The following is a 14878-nucleotide window of genomic DNA, read 5'->3' as shown; positions in this document are numbered from 1 at the left end:
ATGAAGAATGTGATATCTTGCATGAACACTCCTCTTCAGCACTTCCTGAGTGATGTTCACCATAAACGGGCAGCTCCCTCTCAACATAAAATACAGAAGGACACCCAGGCTCCAGATGTCCACTGGGGGCTCTCATACACTTGCCACAGGACAAGTTCAGGGGCAAGGTATGTAAGAGTACCCCAGAAATTGTCCAGCTTCTGCCCAGCCATGAACCTGGTGCTGAGACCAAAGTTGATGAGTTTGATATTGCCTCTGGCATTCACCATAATGTTCTCTGGCTTCAGATCTTGGTGAATGACACCCTTCTCATGGAAGTAGACCATGGAACACACTATCTTCCTAAAGATTCTCCAGGCCTCCTGTTCCTGCATGCCACCACATGTGATATACTGAAGTAGTTGTTCCCCATCTTCATGATCCATCATGATATAGATATTTTTGAGGGTCTTGAAAACCTGAAATATCTGAATCACATTAGGGTGCTCCAGGGTCTTTGACATACATGGTTCAGAGAGGACAGGGATATTCTGCACTACCATCTTCAGGTCCTCTGCCTTGGTGAGGCAATGGTGGGCTAGTTTTACCTGGCCCAAATCACCATGCCCAACACATGTGCACCCAAAGGACATAGAGTATCCAAACACCACCCACCCAGAGCCCCAGGTGGGAATAGCCCATGGAGTTCCTAGTCCTGAAATATTTGAGTGTGTGACTCAAGATACCAATCTCAAAGTACTTTCCAATTCACAGAACTTAAGTCCTGGATAGGAGTTATCATCCTGGTCCCCAGCACACCATGGAAATGAGGCAGTTTTGAGGAGGCTGCAGAGACCAGATCAACGCTGACTGGCCTACATTCAGAGGTATACCTGCCTCATTCACATCATCCCTTCCTCCCAGCAGAACTGCCAACCCAGTAACAAATAAGGCATCCATCCATCAAATCTGAATTTCAGATAAACCAAGAATCTTTCAGGTTCAAGTGTGCCCCCATGCAATGTTTGGGTGACATGGGTTTCATATGGCAAGCCTACTCTTAAGGCAGTCTGAGTGAGAATCTTGGAAGTTCAAAGAGGCCAAGAGGACAACCAAAAGTTCACTTGGCATTTTGGATATCCGCAAACCTATCAGAACTCTCATGTGGCTCCAACCATGACTCCAACCAACAGCCTAGATGGGGGAAGCCTCAAGTCTAGGGCCCTCTTCTGGGTATTGATTCTGCCTAGGGATGAAAGTGTGCTGCTGAGGGTGCCCGGTGACTTATTGTGACTAAAAGAGTAGCTTCCCAATTCCTAGCCTCTACTTCTAATCCCTTTATCTTTGATCCATTTTCTTTTGTCTTTAGACCTAGTAGGAAGTGATAGGGTTGGTGGAAGATAGTCCCTACTAATGCTGTGAAACAATGCATAAATGATTAACACAGTACAGAATTTACAGATAACTCTAGATAGAAGTCTGTTCAAAATATCTCTTTTCAGAACTGACCCCAAAAGGGGATTTTCCTACAAATACTAGTGTTTCTCTCCTGTGATAGATCTAGGGAAATGTTTCATGCCAAACAGGAGTGCCTGCTATCCCAGGGCCACTCATTTTAAATGGCACATGGCAGTTTCAGGCTTTACCCCGGAGGATTGCAGATACCACTGATAGTGATAGCCCATGGCAGTCCTTCACTTCCTGCCTCCTGGGCATCCTGTTTGTTGGATACATGATGATCTGCTTTTTTGCCACCACTGAAGTCTGCTCCCTGATGTATGGGAAAATCTCCCAATACACAGGCAGGATAGCCATCTACATGCTTGCAGTGAAATAGGGTGCCAGATTACAGTCTGTGTGAGGACTGACTACACAGGTGCCAAGAAGCCCTGTAGGAACACTTTACCAGGGGCCTTAAGCTTACCCTAATGAGAAGTTCTTCTCCAGTTACTGACTGGGTCCCCTCAGTGCAGAAGCCTCCTGGGGTCCAGACAAGATGGCCCACAGCCCTCCAGGCTGAGGAAGCTGAGCACCAGGGTAGCAGGTTCACCCAGGCAGGTGATGTGCCCAGAGTGTTAACTTAGAGTAGGGCACACACCACAACAGCTTACAGAGTAGAACAGCAATCTGTTGACATTGTATAAAATGGCTAGGCAAGAAGCAGAGAAGTAAATGTGTCTTCTCTACTGGGGATTCTGAGTGCCCCTGGCCACTTCCTGTCCTAGCTTCCTCCCTCTGACCAAGGTGCAGCAACCCACCTCTCCTGCATCATGGCCCTCCTACTGTGGCACCCATGCTCCTTTCAGATTGCAGTGCTCTTTCTGCTCTCTGGCCTGTGGGGCATGGGGTACGGTGTCTGGCAGATGCAGAACAATGGTGAGTGTCCAGAGTCTAAACCTTTCTCTCCTTGGCTAGCCAACTAGGCAAATGAGCAGGCTGGTGTTGTTAAGACTCCAGCCAGACACAGCCTTCATCAGAAACCAGTTGCTTGGGAAGGGAAAGTGAGAGGGAGGTCAAGTTGTGAGGGCTTCACACCATGCTCTGGATATGAAGTATGTTCTCTAAGTATCTGTTCAGGTTCATGATGCAAAAGAAGGACCAGTGGAAGGCAAGTCCACTTGCATAGCTTGGTAGTCCCTGGGGTGAGCAACAGATGCACACAGAGTAGGGGGAGGAGGAGAGATTTCTGCAGGGTTCACAGAGTAAGCCAGATACATGCAACAGACCAGAGCATGAGTGATATATGTACTGTAGGACATTAGGCTATGGGAAATTGTGAGACAGACACCAGGGGGCCCCCACATGGTACAGTGGTGGGTCATTACCAGAATACTAAGGAGAGGCAACAGGGTCCAGGTGTAATTTTTGACAAAGCCACCCACAGGGACCCTTGAGCCACATGAGGACTGGTAGCTGGGAGGAAGTAGAATACCCCATAAGGATAGCAGGCCACAGGCCAAAGTCCTCATCCAATAAAGTGGCAGGACCAAGGATGGGGTATCCCATCAGCAGTGAGAGGTAGGCATCTAAGCAAGTTATCATCCCTATAACTGTGGAGAGGGGCCCGGGCCAAGGCATTGGTGCCAGCAAGGCTCCAAGGGAATCAGTAGTGAGGGACAGTAGAGGAGGTCTCTATCCTGTTTTGTTGGCTGTGCTTTTGGCAAGAGAGAGGCTAATAGGTTTTAAGGGAGGGCACTAGGGAGAGCAGACAGCAGGGTGTTGTGTGGTGGCTTGGGTAGGAGCATGGGTATGCTTCTGGGTCTTGGTGAAAAAGGGCAGGTAAGCTTCTGCCCCTCACAGGCACAACTCTGACCATAATTCCTACCCTAACCTTAATGCTTACCATATAATTTTGGTTTCCCCATCTTGATCTTGAAGAGGGGCTAGGCTTCAATATGGTTAACATTGAGAAGTGTCGATGACATTTGAAGGCAGGCCCCTTTCCTCCATCCAGGGATAGTTGGCCACATCTGCTGAATTCTTAACTGCACTCTTTTGGACCAGGTTGGAGAGATCCAAGACCAAGATCCTGACCTAAATCTATTAAGGCACTTTTTCCACAGAAATTGTGAATATTATACCTGAGTGTCATACCAGCCTTGTACTGAGACATTTGTATACCCTACTGATGGGACTAAAATGGGCTACATGCTGGCATGCATCAAACCTGGAGTCCTGAGCACAAACCTAGCCCCAACTCCCAGCTATTCCACCACACTTTACCATCTCCAAGACAAGAAAGAAGGGATCTGAGTCCTTGACAGAGACAGTGTTCTCTGGGGAAGATATTGCTTCTGGTGATAGGATGCTGTCCCAAGAGCAGCTGAAGGTGAGAACCAGGGTGAGGGGCATTCACCCAGCTATACTTTATCCTCATCTTTGCTTGGACAAATACCTGTCTCATTCCCTCTGAGCTCCAATCATAAGAAATCTGGCCTGGAATGAATTTGACACCTGGCTGCACACTCCCCAGACAATGGAGTCTGGGTTGTTACCCAAGAGCATTTGTTAAATTCAAACTTACTTTGCAACCTCCTATGTGCCAGAAATGGCTTTGGTAAGATCACTCAAGTGTGTCCTGGATCATTCCAGATTACAATATAGCTTCTTCTCTGCCCAGAGTGTCTGCTGTCGAATTTGACTGGTCATCCATGCAGGAAAGACCAGGAGTCGCCCTTTCCAAACCAAGCAATGTGGTGGGTAGAAGCTGTTGGCATCATTCAGCCTTACCAATCTCCTAGGAAAAGAGGAGATGGAGGCTAGCTCTACTGGTTCACTGAAGCTATAGGATCCCAATTGGACAAATGGGCACATGGTGCTCTTTCAGAAAGTTTCCTTATACCTTCATACCTGGTCCAAAGCTGCACAGAGCACAACAGTGAAACCAGAAATTGGCAAAGGACTCTGAACATGGTAGGTGTTTTGCAAGGTCCAGGTATACTCTTGAGACACTTGAAGGTTTACCTATGCAACTGGAAGTCAGTCTTTGCCCTCTTTATTTCTCTCATTTGTGTTGCTGCTATTCATGAAAAAAAAAATAGAAACTCAGCTTTTCTTGTCGGCTTCTTCTATGTATTTCCATTCCTCTCAGTGTTCTTTTTCTCCTCAGGATCTCGACTGTGTTCAACCAGGTAGGCCAGAACATGTGCTCACTGGACCCACCAACCTCAGTGTCAGGAATCATTTGTACCCCAGGCATCCACACCTACCTCTTCCTAATTTTAGAAGGTCTAAATCATCTTCTACTTTGTTCATCCTGATACCACGCAAAATTTCTCTTCACAGGTTTGATTTGTAGCCTCTTGAACATGATTTGATGTTTTTTTCTGCCACCAACAGTGGCTAACTTCTCACCTGAAGATACATGCAAAACCCTGGGAGGTGAGCAGTTCAAGAATTGGAAGAATCCCACTGGGCATGGTAGTGCACACCTATAATCCCAGTGGCTCAGGAGGCTGAGAGAGGAGAATCTTGAGTTCAAAGCCAGCCTCAGCAAAAAAAGTGAGGCACTAAATAATTCAGTGAGTCTTGTCTCTAAATAAAATATAAAAGATGGCTGGGGATGTGACTCAGTGGTTAAGCACCTCTGGATTCAATCCCTGGTACCACCAAAAAAAAAAAAAAGAATTGGAAGAATCCTTTTCTTTCAACACCACTAAAACCAAGAGATACAGACTGAGGCACAAAAATTTATTTAGCTAGCATCAAGAGGAAGCCCATATATCTTGTGGTACCTGTGTAAGCTGAGGCTAGTAAATGCGAGGATGGCAGGTTCCAAATGATCCTGGGAAGCCTCACAAGATTCTGTTTCATAAAGGGCTCAATCTGATTGAGGCCCCTTGGTGGCTGGTGCAGTGTGGTGACCCTTTGTAAACTTGTGCACAGCACACAGTGCTGTAAGTGGTATAGAGCATGCAAGCCTCAGCCCTGGTGGCTATGCACAGGACTACTCTGCTTTCGATGTGTAAAGTCACAGAGAAACATGACTGGATAATAGAAAATGGCTTTGGAGTAGCAGAAATCAGCAGTTTTGCACAGGTAGCTCTGGGAGATGTTATTTACTATAGTTTATGTGCAGCTGAGACAAAATCCAAGAAACAAGATGAGTTTGGTGCTTTGGAAAGTATGAAACCTGCCAGTGAACATGGTTTCCCTCTATCAGGAGAAGTAAATGAAATTAGTGACATACTTGAAGAAAACCCAAGTATGTCTTGTGAACAAACCTTGTTATGGAGATGGCTGACCAAGGAAGATGACAAGTGACCTTTTGGAAATGATGACTTAATGAGTGAAGAGGCATTTGAGAAATATGTGAAATATATTGATGAATAGAAATATCACCCTAAATAAACTCATGTGAAATAGCTTCAGTACAGTTGTCATAAGTTAGTGGGAGAGAGAATATTTAAAAAGAAACAACTCTCAACACTGCTACTGAGGGAAGATACTTCCTTAACTTCCCAAGAATTGCAGATAAATACAACAATATGCATTTTTTTACAATTCCTTATGATTTTATAGTAGGCTTTAGGCTCTGGTATTCAGAATTCATGACATTGATCTATAGTTAAAACTACTTTGAAACTTATGGAACCCAAGAACAATCTTGCTATAAGCCTTTATAGTATTGTAACTTGTTTACATCCATCCCTGGATTGGGGTCAAGATACTTAATAATCTTCCCTTTGAAAAAAAATTGGGAGTGAAAAAAATTGTTTGTCATACAGTGTCAAAAGAACAATACTGTCCCAATTTTGTAATAGGCTGCATTGGCTGGTATTATTTTATATAATGAAACAACAGATTTGCAGCAAAATAAGAACAAATAAAATATTAAATTTCAAAAAACAAAAGCAAAAAGAGACTGGGGCTGAGAGGCAGCAAGCTCCTTGTTTTCACCCACCTTCCTTCCTTCCTTCCTTTCTTCCTTCCTTCCTTCCTTTCTTCTTTCCTTCCTTCCTTCCTTCCTTCCTTCCTTTCTTTTGTTCTTTCTTTTTGTTTCTTTCTTTTTTTTGGTGGGGGGTGGAACCAGGGATTGAACTCAAAGGCACTCAACCACTGAGCCACAACCCCAGCCCTTTTTTGTATTTTATTTACAGATAGGGTCTCACTGAGTTGCTTAGGGCCTCTCTGTTGCTGGGGCTGATTTTGAACTCACAATCCTCCTACCTCAGCCTCCCAAGACCTTGGGATTACAGGCATGCACCACTGTGTCCGGCCCATTCTTTCCTTTCTTAAAAGGCAGAATGAGATAAACTTGACTTTTCCTTCTCTTTCTCTTTCTTTCTCTTCCTTCTCCCATGACTTTTAATTCCTCTCAGCCCTTCTTTTTCTCCACAGTGTCCCAGCTGTGTTCCCCAAGGATGAGCCAGAATATCTGTACTTAGGTCAAACTCCAGCCTCTGCTTCTGGAATCGTGGGTACCACAGACTGTCACACCTACCTCTTTCTGATTTGGGAGGTCTAAATTATCTTCCAAATTCTTCCTCCAGATTCCATAAGAACCTTCTCTTTGAATATTTCACTGTCTACTTCAACATGTTTTGATGTTTTCCCAACACCAACCAGAGTAAACATCTCAGCTAGAAAAAAATTTTGTGTTACTAGCATCCAATACATGTTTTTGTTCTGACTGATTTTGTTTCTTTGGCTGCCACTTACTCCTTTGTTCATTCACTTATTTATATCACAGTCCTGGGAATACAATCTCAGGCTTCAACACTCTAAGGAAAGCCTCTAGCTCCAGGAGGTGAGCAGTTTGAGCTACAGAGGCTTTGTGTTCCTACAAATATAGCCCCAGGGAATACAGCCTGTTGCACAAAGAATTTGGTTTTCTTCCTTGAACAGGATGCAGACTTCGTTGATACCCATTTTAAAGAAACTTTTCAATGACTAAGGTAACTGAGATGGAAGAAAATTATCCTGGGCAGCCTAATAAAACCCTGTCTCAAAATAAAATATAAAAGATCCTGGAGCTACAGGTACTGTGCACCTGAGTTCATTCCTCAGCTTCACAAATCATAAATTTATTTTGTGCTTTCTTTTCATTCCTCTACTACTCTCTCTTTTCTAGTTTCTCTCTTTAATGCTGCCTTTATTCCAGGAAGAAAAAGAAAGTAGATATTCCCTTTCTGTTTGTCCATAACTTTCTGTTCCTCTCTCCCTTTCTTTTTCTCCTCAGTGTCTTTGCTGTGTTTGCTGAAAATAGGCCTGTAATTCCTGCACTTACATGATACCCAGCCTCAGCTTCTGAAAAAGCTGCTACTACAGGCTGCCACTCCTGTTGCTGACACCCCAACCTACCACACATAAATTTTTCTGGCATCATCAGTAGTTAAATTCTCAACAAGCAAAAAAAAAAAAAAAATTACAGATTACTAGCATCCCATAAAATTTTTTGCCTTATATTGTTTTCTGGTTGTCATTCATTCATTCACTAATTTATACTGCAGTCCTTTGACTTCATTCCTAGGCATCACACATTCCAGGGAATGACTCTACCACTGAGCTCCATCCCTAGCAATGAGAGTTTAATACCTCAAGATAGAGGAAACTCAAAGTTCTCCAAAAGCATGAAGCTTCCAGGAAGAAAGGCAGCATGAAAGAGACATTCAACATTTCCTTCATGGTTTCTTCCATGACTTTCTATTCTTCTCAGCCTTTTCTTTTCTCCTTAGACTCCTGGTTGTGTTTCTCAAGCTAGACTTCTACACCTGCATTCATATGCTCCCCCCAAACCAAGCTTCTGGAATTGTTGGTAACACAGGCTACCACCCATACCTGATTCTCATTATGGAAAGTTCAAATAATCTTCCAATTTAATTATCCTGATCATGTCCAAACTTTCTCTTCACAGATTTGACTTCTATCCTCTTGAATACACTGTGATACTTCTTCTGACACCAACCACAGTTAACCTGTTAGAATAAAATATTTCAGATTACACGTATCCCACAAATATTTTTAATTTGCTTTATTTTTTGGTTGCCATCCATTCATTTATTTATGTAGAATCTGGAGAATCTAAACCCAGGAATAACACATTCCACAGACAGGTCCTACCCCTGACCCCACTTCGCAATCCCTGGGAGGTTAGCATTTCAAGATACACAAGATCCAGCATTCCCCTACAATGCTAAGTTCATGATAGAAAACTAGAGGCATGCTGAATTTGTTTATTCCACTTAAAGGTGAAGTCCAGATACGCATCTTTGTACTTAAATAAATGTCCCAGTGACTAGGGAGTCTGAGCCTGAAGAATATGGGGATGGCATATTGAAAATACCCTGGCAGAACCTGTCTCAAAATAAAAAATCAAAGAGACAGGGACTGCAAAGGATCATAAACCTCTATTAATCCTCAAATATGAAAAAAAATTATTGTCTTTTTTTATTCCCTCTTCCACCCACTCTTTCCTTAGTTCTCTCTTTTGTGCTACTTTTCTTTTCTGGAAGAAGGATAACAGAGAGAGATAGAGATAGAGATACAGATAGAGATAGATAGATGAGAGAGAGAGAGAGAGAGAGAGAGAGAGAGAGAGAGAGAGAGAAAGAGAGAGAGAGAGAGAGAGAACCAAGATTAAAAATGCACGTTTGTACATGGTTGTGGCAAAACAGTGAAACACCTGCCATGCTTGTGCAAGATCTTGGGTTTGATATCAATTAGTGTACACACACACACACACTCACAAAAAATGCATGTATTTCAATATAATATTTTATAACCACACCTGTGGAATGCATTGTAGTATTTTCATATTTCTCACATGGTAAGAAATTAAAAATGTACTATTGATTATTAGTTTTTTCTAAACTGAGACATCAGCCATTACTTAAAATTATTTTAAGTCCTTTCTAAAAACTTCAGAAGAACTCTCTTGAGTATATTGTTCCCCCTTGTGATGTACACAATATGGACACAGATCCTGCTTTTTTGGTATGTCTCTATCTAAAACCTCAGAGAGGGCTGGGATTGTGGCTCAGTGGTAGATTGCATGTCTAGCATGTGTGAGGGGCCTGGGTTCCATCCTCAGCACCACATAAAAATAAATAAACAAAATAAATGTATTGTGTTCAACTACTTCTAAAAAAATAAATATTTGAAAACCCCTCAGAGTAAGAAAATTTGCATGTAATATGTGATATAGTGAAAAAATTTGGGATTTGCAGTCATGTACAGTTGATGCTGAATTCTATCTGGTCTGCTTAATAACTGTGGATATTCAAACACTCTTCTTTTCTTCAAATCATTATATAAGCTTCATGTATAAAATAGGGTAGAATGATATAGAGTGCATGATATCAGCAATTATTTCTTCTTTCCTATACTTATAAACTAGATTTTTCATCTTCATTAGTTAAAATGCAGAATCTGTTTCCAAGTCCTTAGATCTAATATTTTTTCTTTCCTTTTTATGGAGGGGGTTGGAGTACCAGGGATTGAACTCAGCAGCACTTGGCTAAGGAAGCCACATCCCCAGCCCTATTATATATTTTATTATAGACAGGGTCTCACTAACTTTCTTAGTTCCTCAGCATTGCTGAAGCTCATTTTTAACATTTATAACAACCCTCCTGCCTCAGTCTTCTGAGCCTCTTTAATTACAGTCATGCACCACTGTGCCTGACATTTTTTTATTTATTGTGGCCCATAGGAACCTGTAAAGATGAAAGTGAATAGTATGGTACCTACACTCAAAAAGTCTTGATTTCTTTTGATTTTACTTTTCAAACCCTGCTATGTCCAAAATTGCAAGCCTACATTAGAGGAGGAGTTATCAAAGTAGTGAATCAAGTTGCCCCTCTGAAATTCAGCAGCCATCAGCTAACTGTTTCTACCAGAAAAACCTGGATAAGACCAGCATGAATTAATAAACCAGCCCAATCATGATCTAATAAGCTCTAGAGTGACTCACCCACCAATTATAATTGGAAATCAAAATTCTGTCACATATTTTTAGAAAATTCTGTGGAAAAAGCAGTTGCCTTATTGTTAATATTTTGCTTTTTTTCTAAGTAAAGTGTGGATGTTTATTGAGATGTTCTTAACTTATGCAGACATATATACATCAGATTGATGCTAAAACTCTCACAGTACCTTATACCAAGTGAGAAAATGATATCACAGTCTAGGCATTAGGACAAAGGCTAAGTTGCAAAATAAGATGTTTTTCTATAATATATTTAAGTTTTAGACTCAAGACTGTGAAAAGATATACTGAAATGAGACCTCCAACTCCTGTGATTCTCTCTTCCCTTTATGTTGTCTGACATCTGAAATGCAAATAAATCTGTGTCTAGCATTTGATTAGAAAAATCATTATCTTCTGGATCCTGTCTTTTTTGGTCTTCTTTCTCTGTCTGAGGTCAGTGCCTCTCTTGCTGTTTGGTTTTGCAGAAAAATGAGCAGTGCCTCGAGAGCAAGGATCAGAAGCCTTGAAAGAAAAAGAGTGTGACATCTCTGGTAGAGCTTTAAGAGCAGGAAGCCAGGTGTGGGGCATATTTGTTTTATTACACCATCACACCATTATGTTCTGTTTTTTTAGGAATTTTTAAATATAAGGCCATTGGGGTAAGTATTTCCTGTCTTCTCCCACTCGGGATCATCCTTTTTCTCATGTAATACACAGTTAGCAGTTTCTTCTTCCTCCTCAGATCCATTCATTTACTCCTTTACCACTTTTTCTTCTACTCATTCCACTTTGCCTTTTCTTCCAATGTATCCATGTTCAGATCCTTGATTCTCAAATATGCCACATTCCTTATGCTTTATTCTGACTGAGCATAGGCTCATGGAAATCTTGGTAACCAGGGCCCTGACTTAGAGAATCTGGACAGTGGAAAGTGGTGGCAGATGCAGTCTATTTTCATGGTGAAAGCAGCAGTGGCAACTACCTGTTGGAACATTCAGAATATTTTGGTGTCCAAGAGTAGAACTGATGACTCAATAAGGTATACCTATGTAGGCAGTACCAAATCAATTTTCCACAAGACTCTAAAATTTTGCATGACAAAAGGGTTTGACAATTCCAAGAAAGTAACATGTTTGTAATTTCAGTCTTTTTTTCTTTCTATTTCATATTTTCCTTCCTGATTAGTATGTAATACTGAATTTGTTTTAGTATTGTCACAGTAGTAGTGATTTATACTCCTTTTTGTAAATTTATGTGATGGTTGAATATTTCTTTTTTTATTAAGTGAAGTTATAAATGTTTTGAGTGTGACATATTCTTTTGGTATGTCTTTTTATCCTCACAAGTATAACACCACTTTCATTCTGTCAATATCAATTTTTTGTTACATATGTACTTTGCAAGCGTTTTCTGCAACTTTATATTTTAGCTTTTATCACTGAGTGTTGCTCATTCTAAAATATTTTAAAAGGGCATTTAAATGCATAAATGCATGGGAAGGTCTTAAAAATTAAGTAACAGAGATCACTTCCCCAAGAAAGATATGTTTAATCTAGCATTGTATTGGAAGTCACAACTTAATGCTTGAATGCAGATCTGATTGTAATAGTAGAGTAATATGTGTAAACTTAGCAATATTGACTTTGAATAATAATAAAAATATAATTCTAGGAGATATGGATTCCAGACCTGCTTCCACTCCAACTTTGACCTTGAGAAAATTATTTTTTATCCCTTTGTCTCCATTTACTCATATCAAAAATGAAGTTGGTGTATTAATATTTCTAAGATTCTTTCCAGTGTTAACATGCAACAATGCTGTTATGGATGTTGAAGGCTTATGGCCAGTTGAGCCACTTCCTCTATTTTTTTCCCTCTATGCAGCCTTTGAATAGTTACTGAACCTTTTTTAGTGCTAGATGCTTTTCTAGTTGCTAAGCAGAGAAAGGAGAGGGAAGTCTAAAATGAATTGTTGGTGATGAGGTAATGGGTTAATAAGCAGGAATCTTTAAGGTGAGGATAAAAGCTCAGAGGACATGAGCAGTATATAATAGCAAAGAGCACAAAGCTGTTGTAAGAATCCTTTAAATCAAGTGTTAATGATAGCCTCTTTGTAGAAGTGACATTTTAAAAACCATTTTATGAATTTATAATTAATGGACAACAAAATGTGCAAATTACAAGCACACAGGTTGATGGATTTTAACAACTGTGTGCATAGAAGAACTCACCATGCTAGTGGTAAGATTTTCCTCTACTTTTTCCTCCAGCCCAGCCCTGCCAATATTCTAATTTCTTTTACCTAGTTTAGCAGTTGTTACCTATTCTAAAATTTCATAGTATTAGAATCATTGAATGTAATTTTTTTGTGTCTCAGTTCACTCAATCAGTATAGTTTCTGTGATATTTCTAATATGATAATTAATTATAACAATAATTAATTATTTTTGAGTGCCAGTCACTGTTTTAAGTGTTTTGCTGGTACTGATTCATTTAATCCTTACAGTAGACTGGGTGATAAGTGCTGTTAATATCTTCAAAATACTGGTAAGAAAGGCCAACAGGCAGACAGCAAAGTGCCACTGGATTTCTGAGAACTCACTTGACCCTCTGTGTTGTGCTGGCTATTAGGGTGATGTCCAAGGGTGAAAAGCAGTTAGCAGTGCAAAGCCCAGTGGAGGCATGGCCTAGGCAGAGAATAAAAAAGGCATACAGGTGCAGGAAAGAGCTGCATGTATTTGGAAAACTGAAGAATCTATGGTAAGACAACTGTGTTGAGACAGAAGAGATGGGTGGACAAAGAGACTAGAGACCCTGTAGGCCCCAGAATCTAGAAATGAATATAGATTTTATTATATAAAATATGGAAATTCTTTGAAAGAGTGTTGATTTTTGTTATTGAAAATAATTTTAATTTTAAACACATTATATTATATAATCTCAAGAAATTTACCATTTTTACACATGTAAATACATTCATGGTGTTGCAAACATTACTAATATCCATCTCCATAATTTGGAAAAATGGAGCTCTATACTCATTAAGCACTATTTTTTTTTCTCCCTCCTACCTGCAATCCTTGGAAACCACCATTTTATTTTCTGACTATGAATTTGACTGCTCTATAGACCTTATATACATGGATTCTACAATATTTTTCATTTTTGCCCCATTTTTAAATTTTTAATTAAATAGTGTTTTGAGATAATTGTAGATTCAAATGCATTTACTAAAAGTAAATCAGGTTTATGCTATGTACAGTTTAACCAGTTTTTGTACATTTTAAACAATGGGCACAGTGTCACAATCAGGATACTTATGATGATACATACAAAGGTCTGCCACATCACTCTTTTATGGCTAGAAATATTTTTATTCTCTTGCTTCAACCCCTATCAAAACCCTGGCAATCATTAATATTCTTTTTCTTTATATAATTTTTTTCATTTCAAAAATTTGTATGAGTGAAATCCTCTGTGTGTAGGTTTTTGGAATTAACTTTTGTATTCTGCACAATTCTCTGATTTGTCAGTGATCTTGTCAATATTCTTGCATGGATGTTGGTTTCTCATTATTGTTGCATAATACTCTTTGTGTGGATGTGCTAAAGTTTACGTTATCATTGCCCTGTTGAAACATATCTTTGTTGAATCTAGTTTAGGCCACTGTGAATAAAACTACTATAAAAAATTATTGTGTGAAAACAAGATATATATCTCTGAAATAAACACTCAGGAATACAAAGACTGAGCTTTATATTTAGAATTTGCTATTGTTGTTTAGAAAATTTTTCAGTGTGGCTTTCAATTTTATACTCGCACTAGAGTATTTTAATGATCAAGTTTCTCTGCCTTCTCTCTAACATTTAGTGTTGTTACTATATTTTACTTCAGCTATCCTGGTAGATTTATGAAGGTATCTCACTGAGTTTTAAATTTTAATTTACCTTAATGGTCAGTGATGTTAGACATCTTTTTCATGTGCTGCTTTTAACAAAGAACCAAATAGAAAAGATCACACTTCATACAGGTAAAAAAGTATTCATTTATTTAATAAGTCATTTAAGGGCTGCGGTTGTAGCTCAGAGGTAGAGTGCTTTTCTACCACATGTGAGGAATTGGGTCCAATAATCAGTATTGCATAAAAATAAATAAAATAAAGGTATTGTGCCCACTTATAACTTAGAAAAGTCATTTGAGTGAAAAGGCAGGCCATATTCAGTTAAAATGAGAACTGGTGTTCTGGTAGATGTGAGGAAAATACTCAGAATAAAGCACAGAAATATAAATATGGAAACTATAAAAGAAAAAACAAGAGGTTAGAAGATTAATCAGTAGGCATGTCAGAAAAATTCCAAAATGAATTGAGAGAATTGGGGTTAGGTAATGTTAAAAGAGATAATTGCTACAATTTTTTAAAATGATGAATATTCAGAGTTAAGAAACAGAACAAAATTCAAATAGAGTAAATATAAATCCAAATTCATT

The sequence above is a fragment of the Ictidomys tridecemlineatus genome, chromosome 3 (genome assembly GCF_052094955.1).
Source record: "Ictidomys tridecemlineatus isolate mIctTri1 chromosome 3, mIctTri1.hap1, whole genome shotgun sequence".
In the NCBI taxonomy this organism is placed as follows: Eukaryota; Metazoa; Chordata; class Mammalia; order Rodentia; family Sciuridae; genus Ictidomys; species Ictidomys tridecemlineatus.
Note: the sequence above shows the minus strand (reverse complement) of the source record.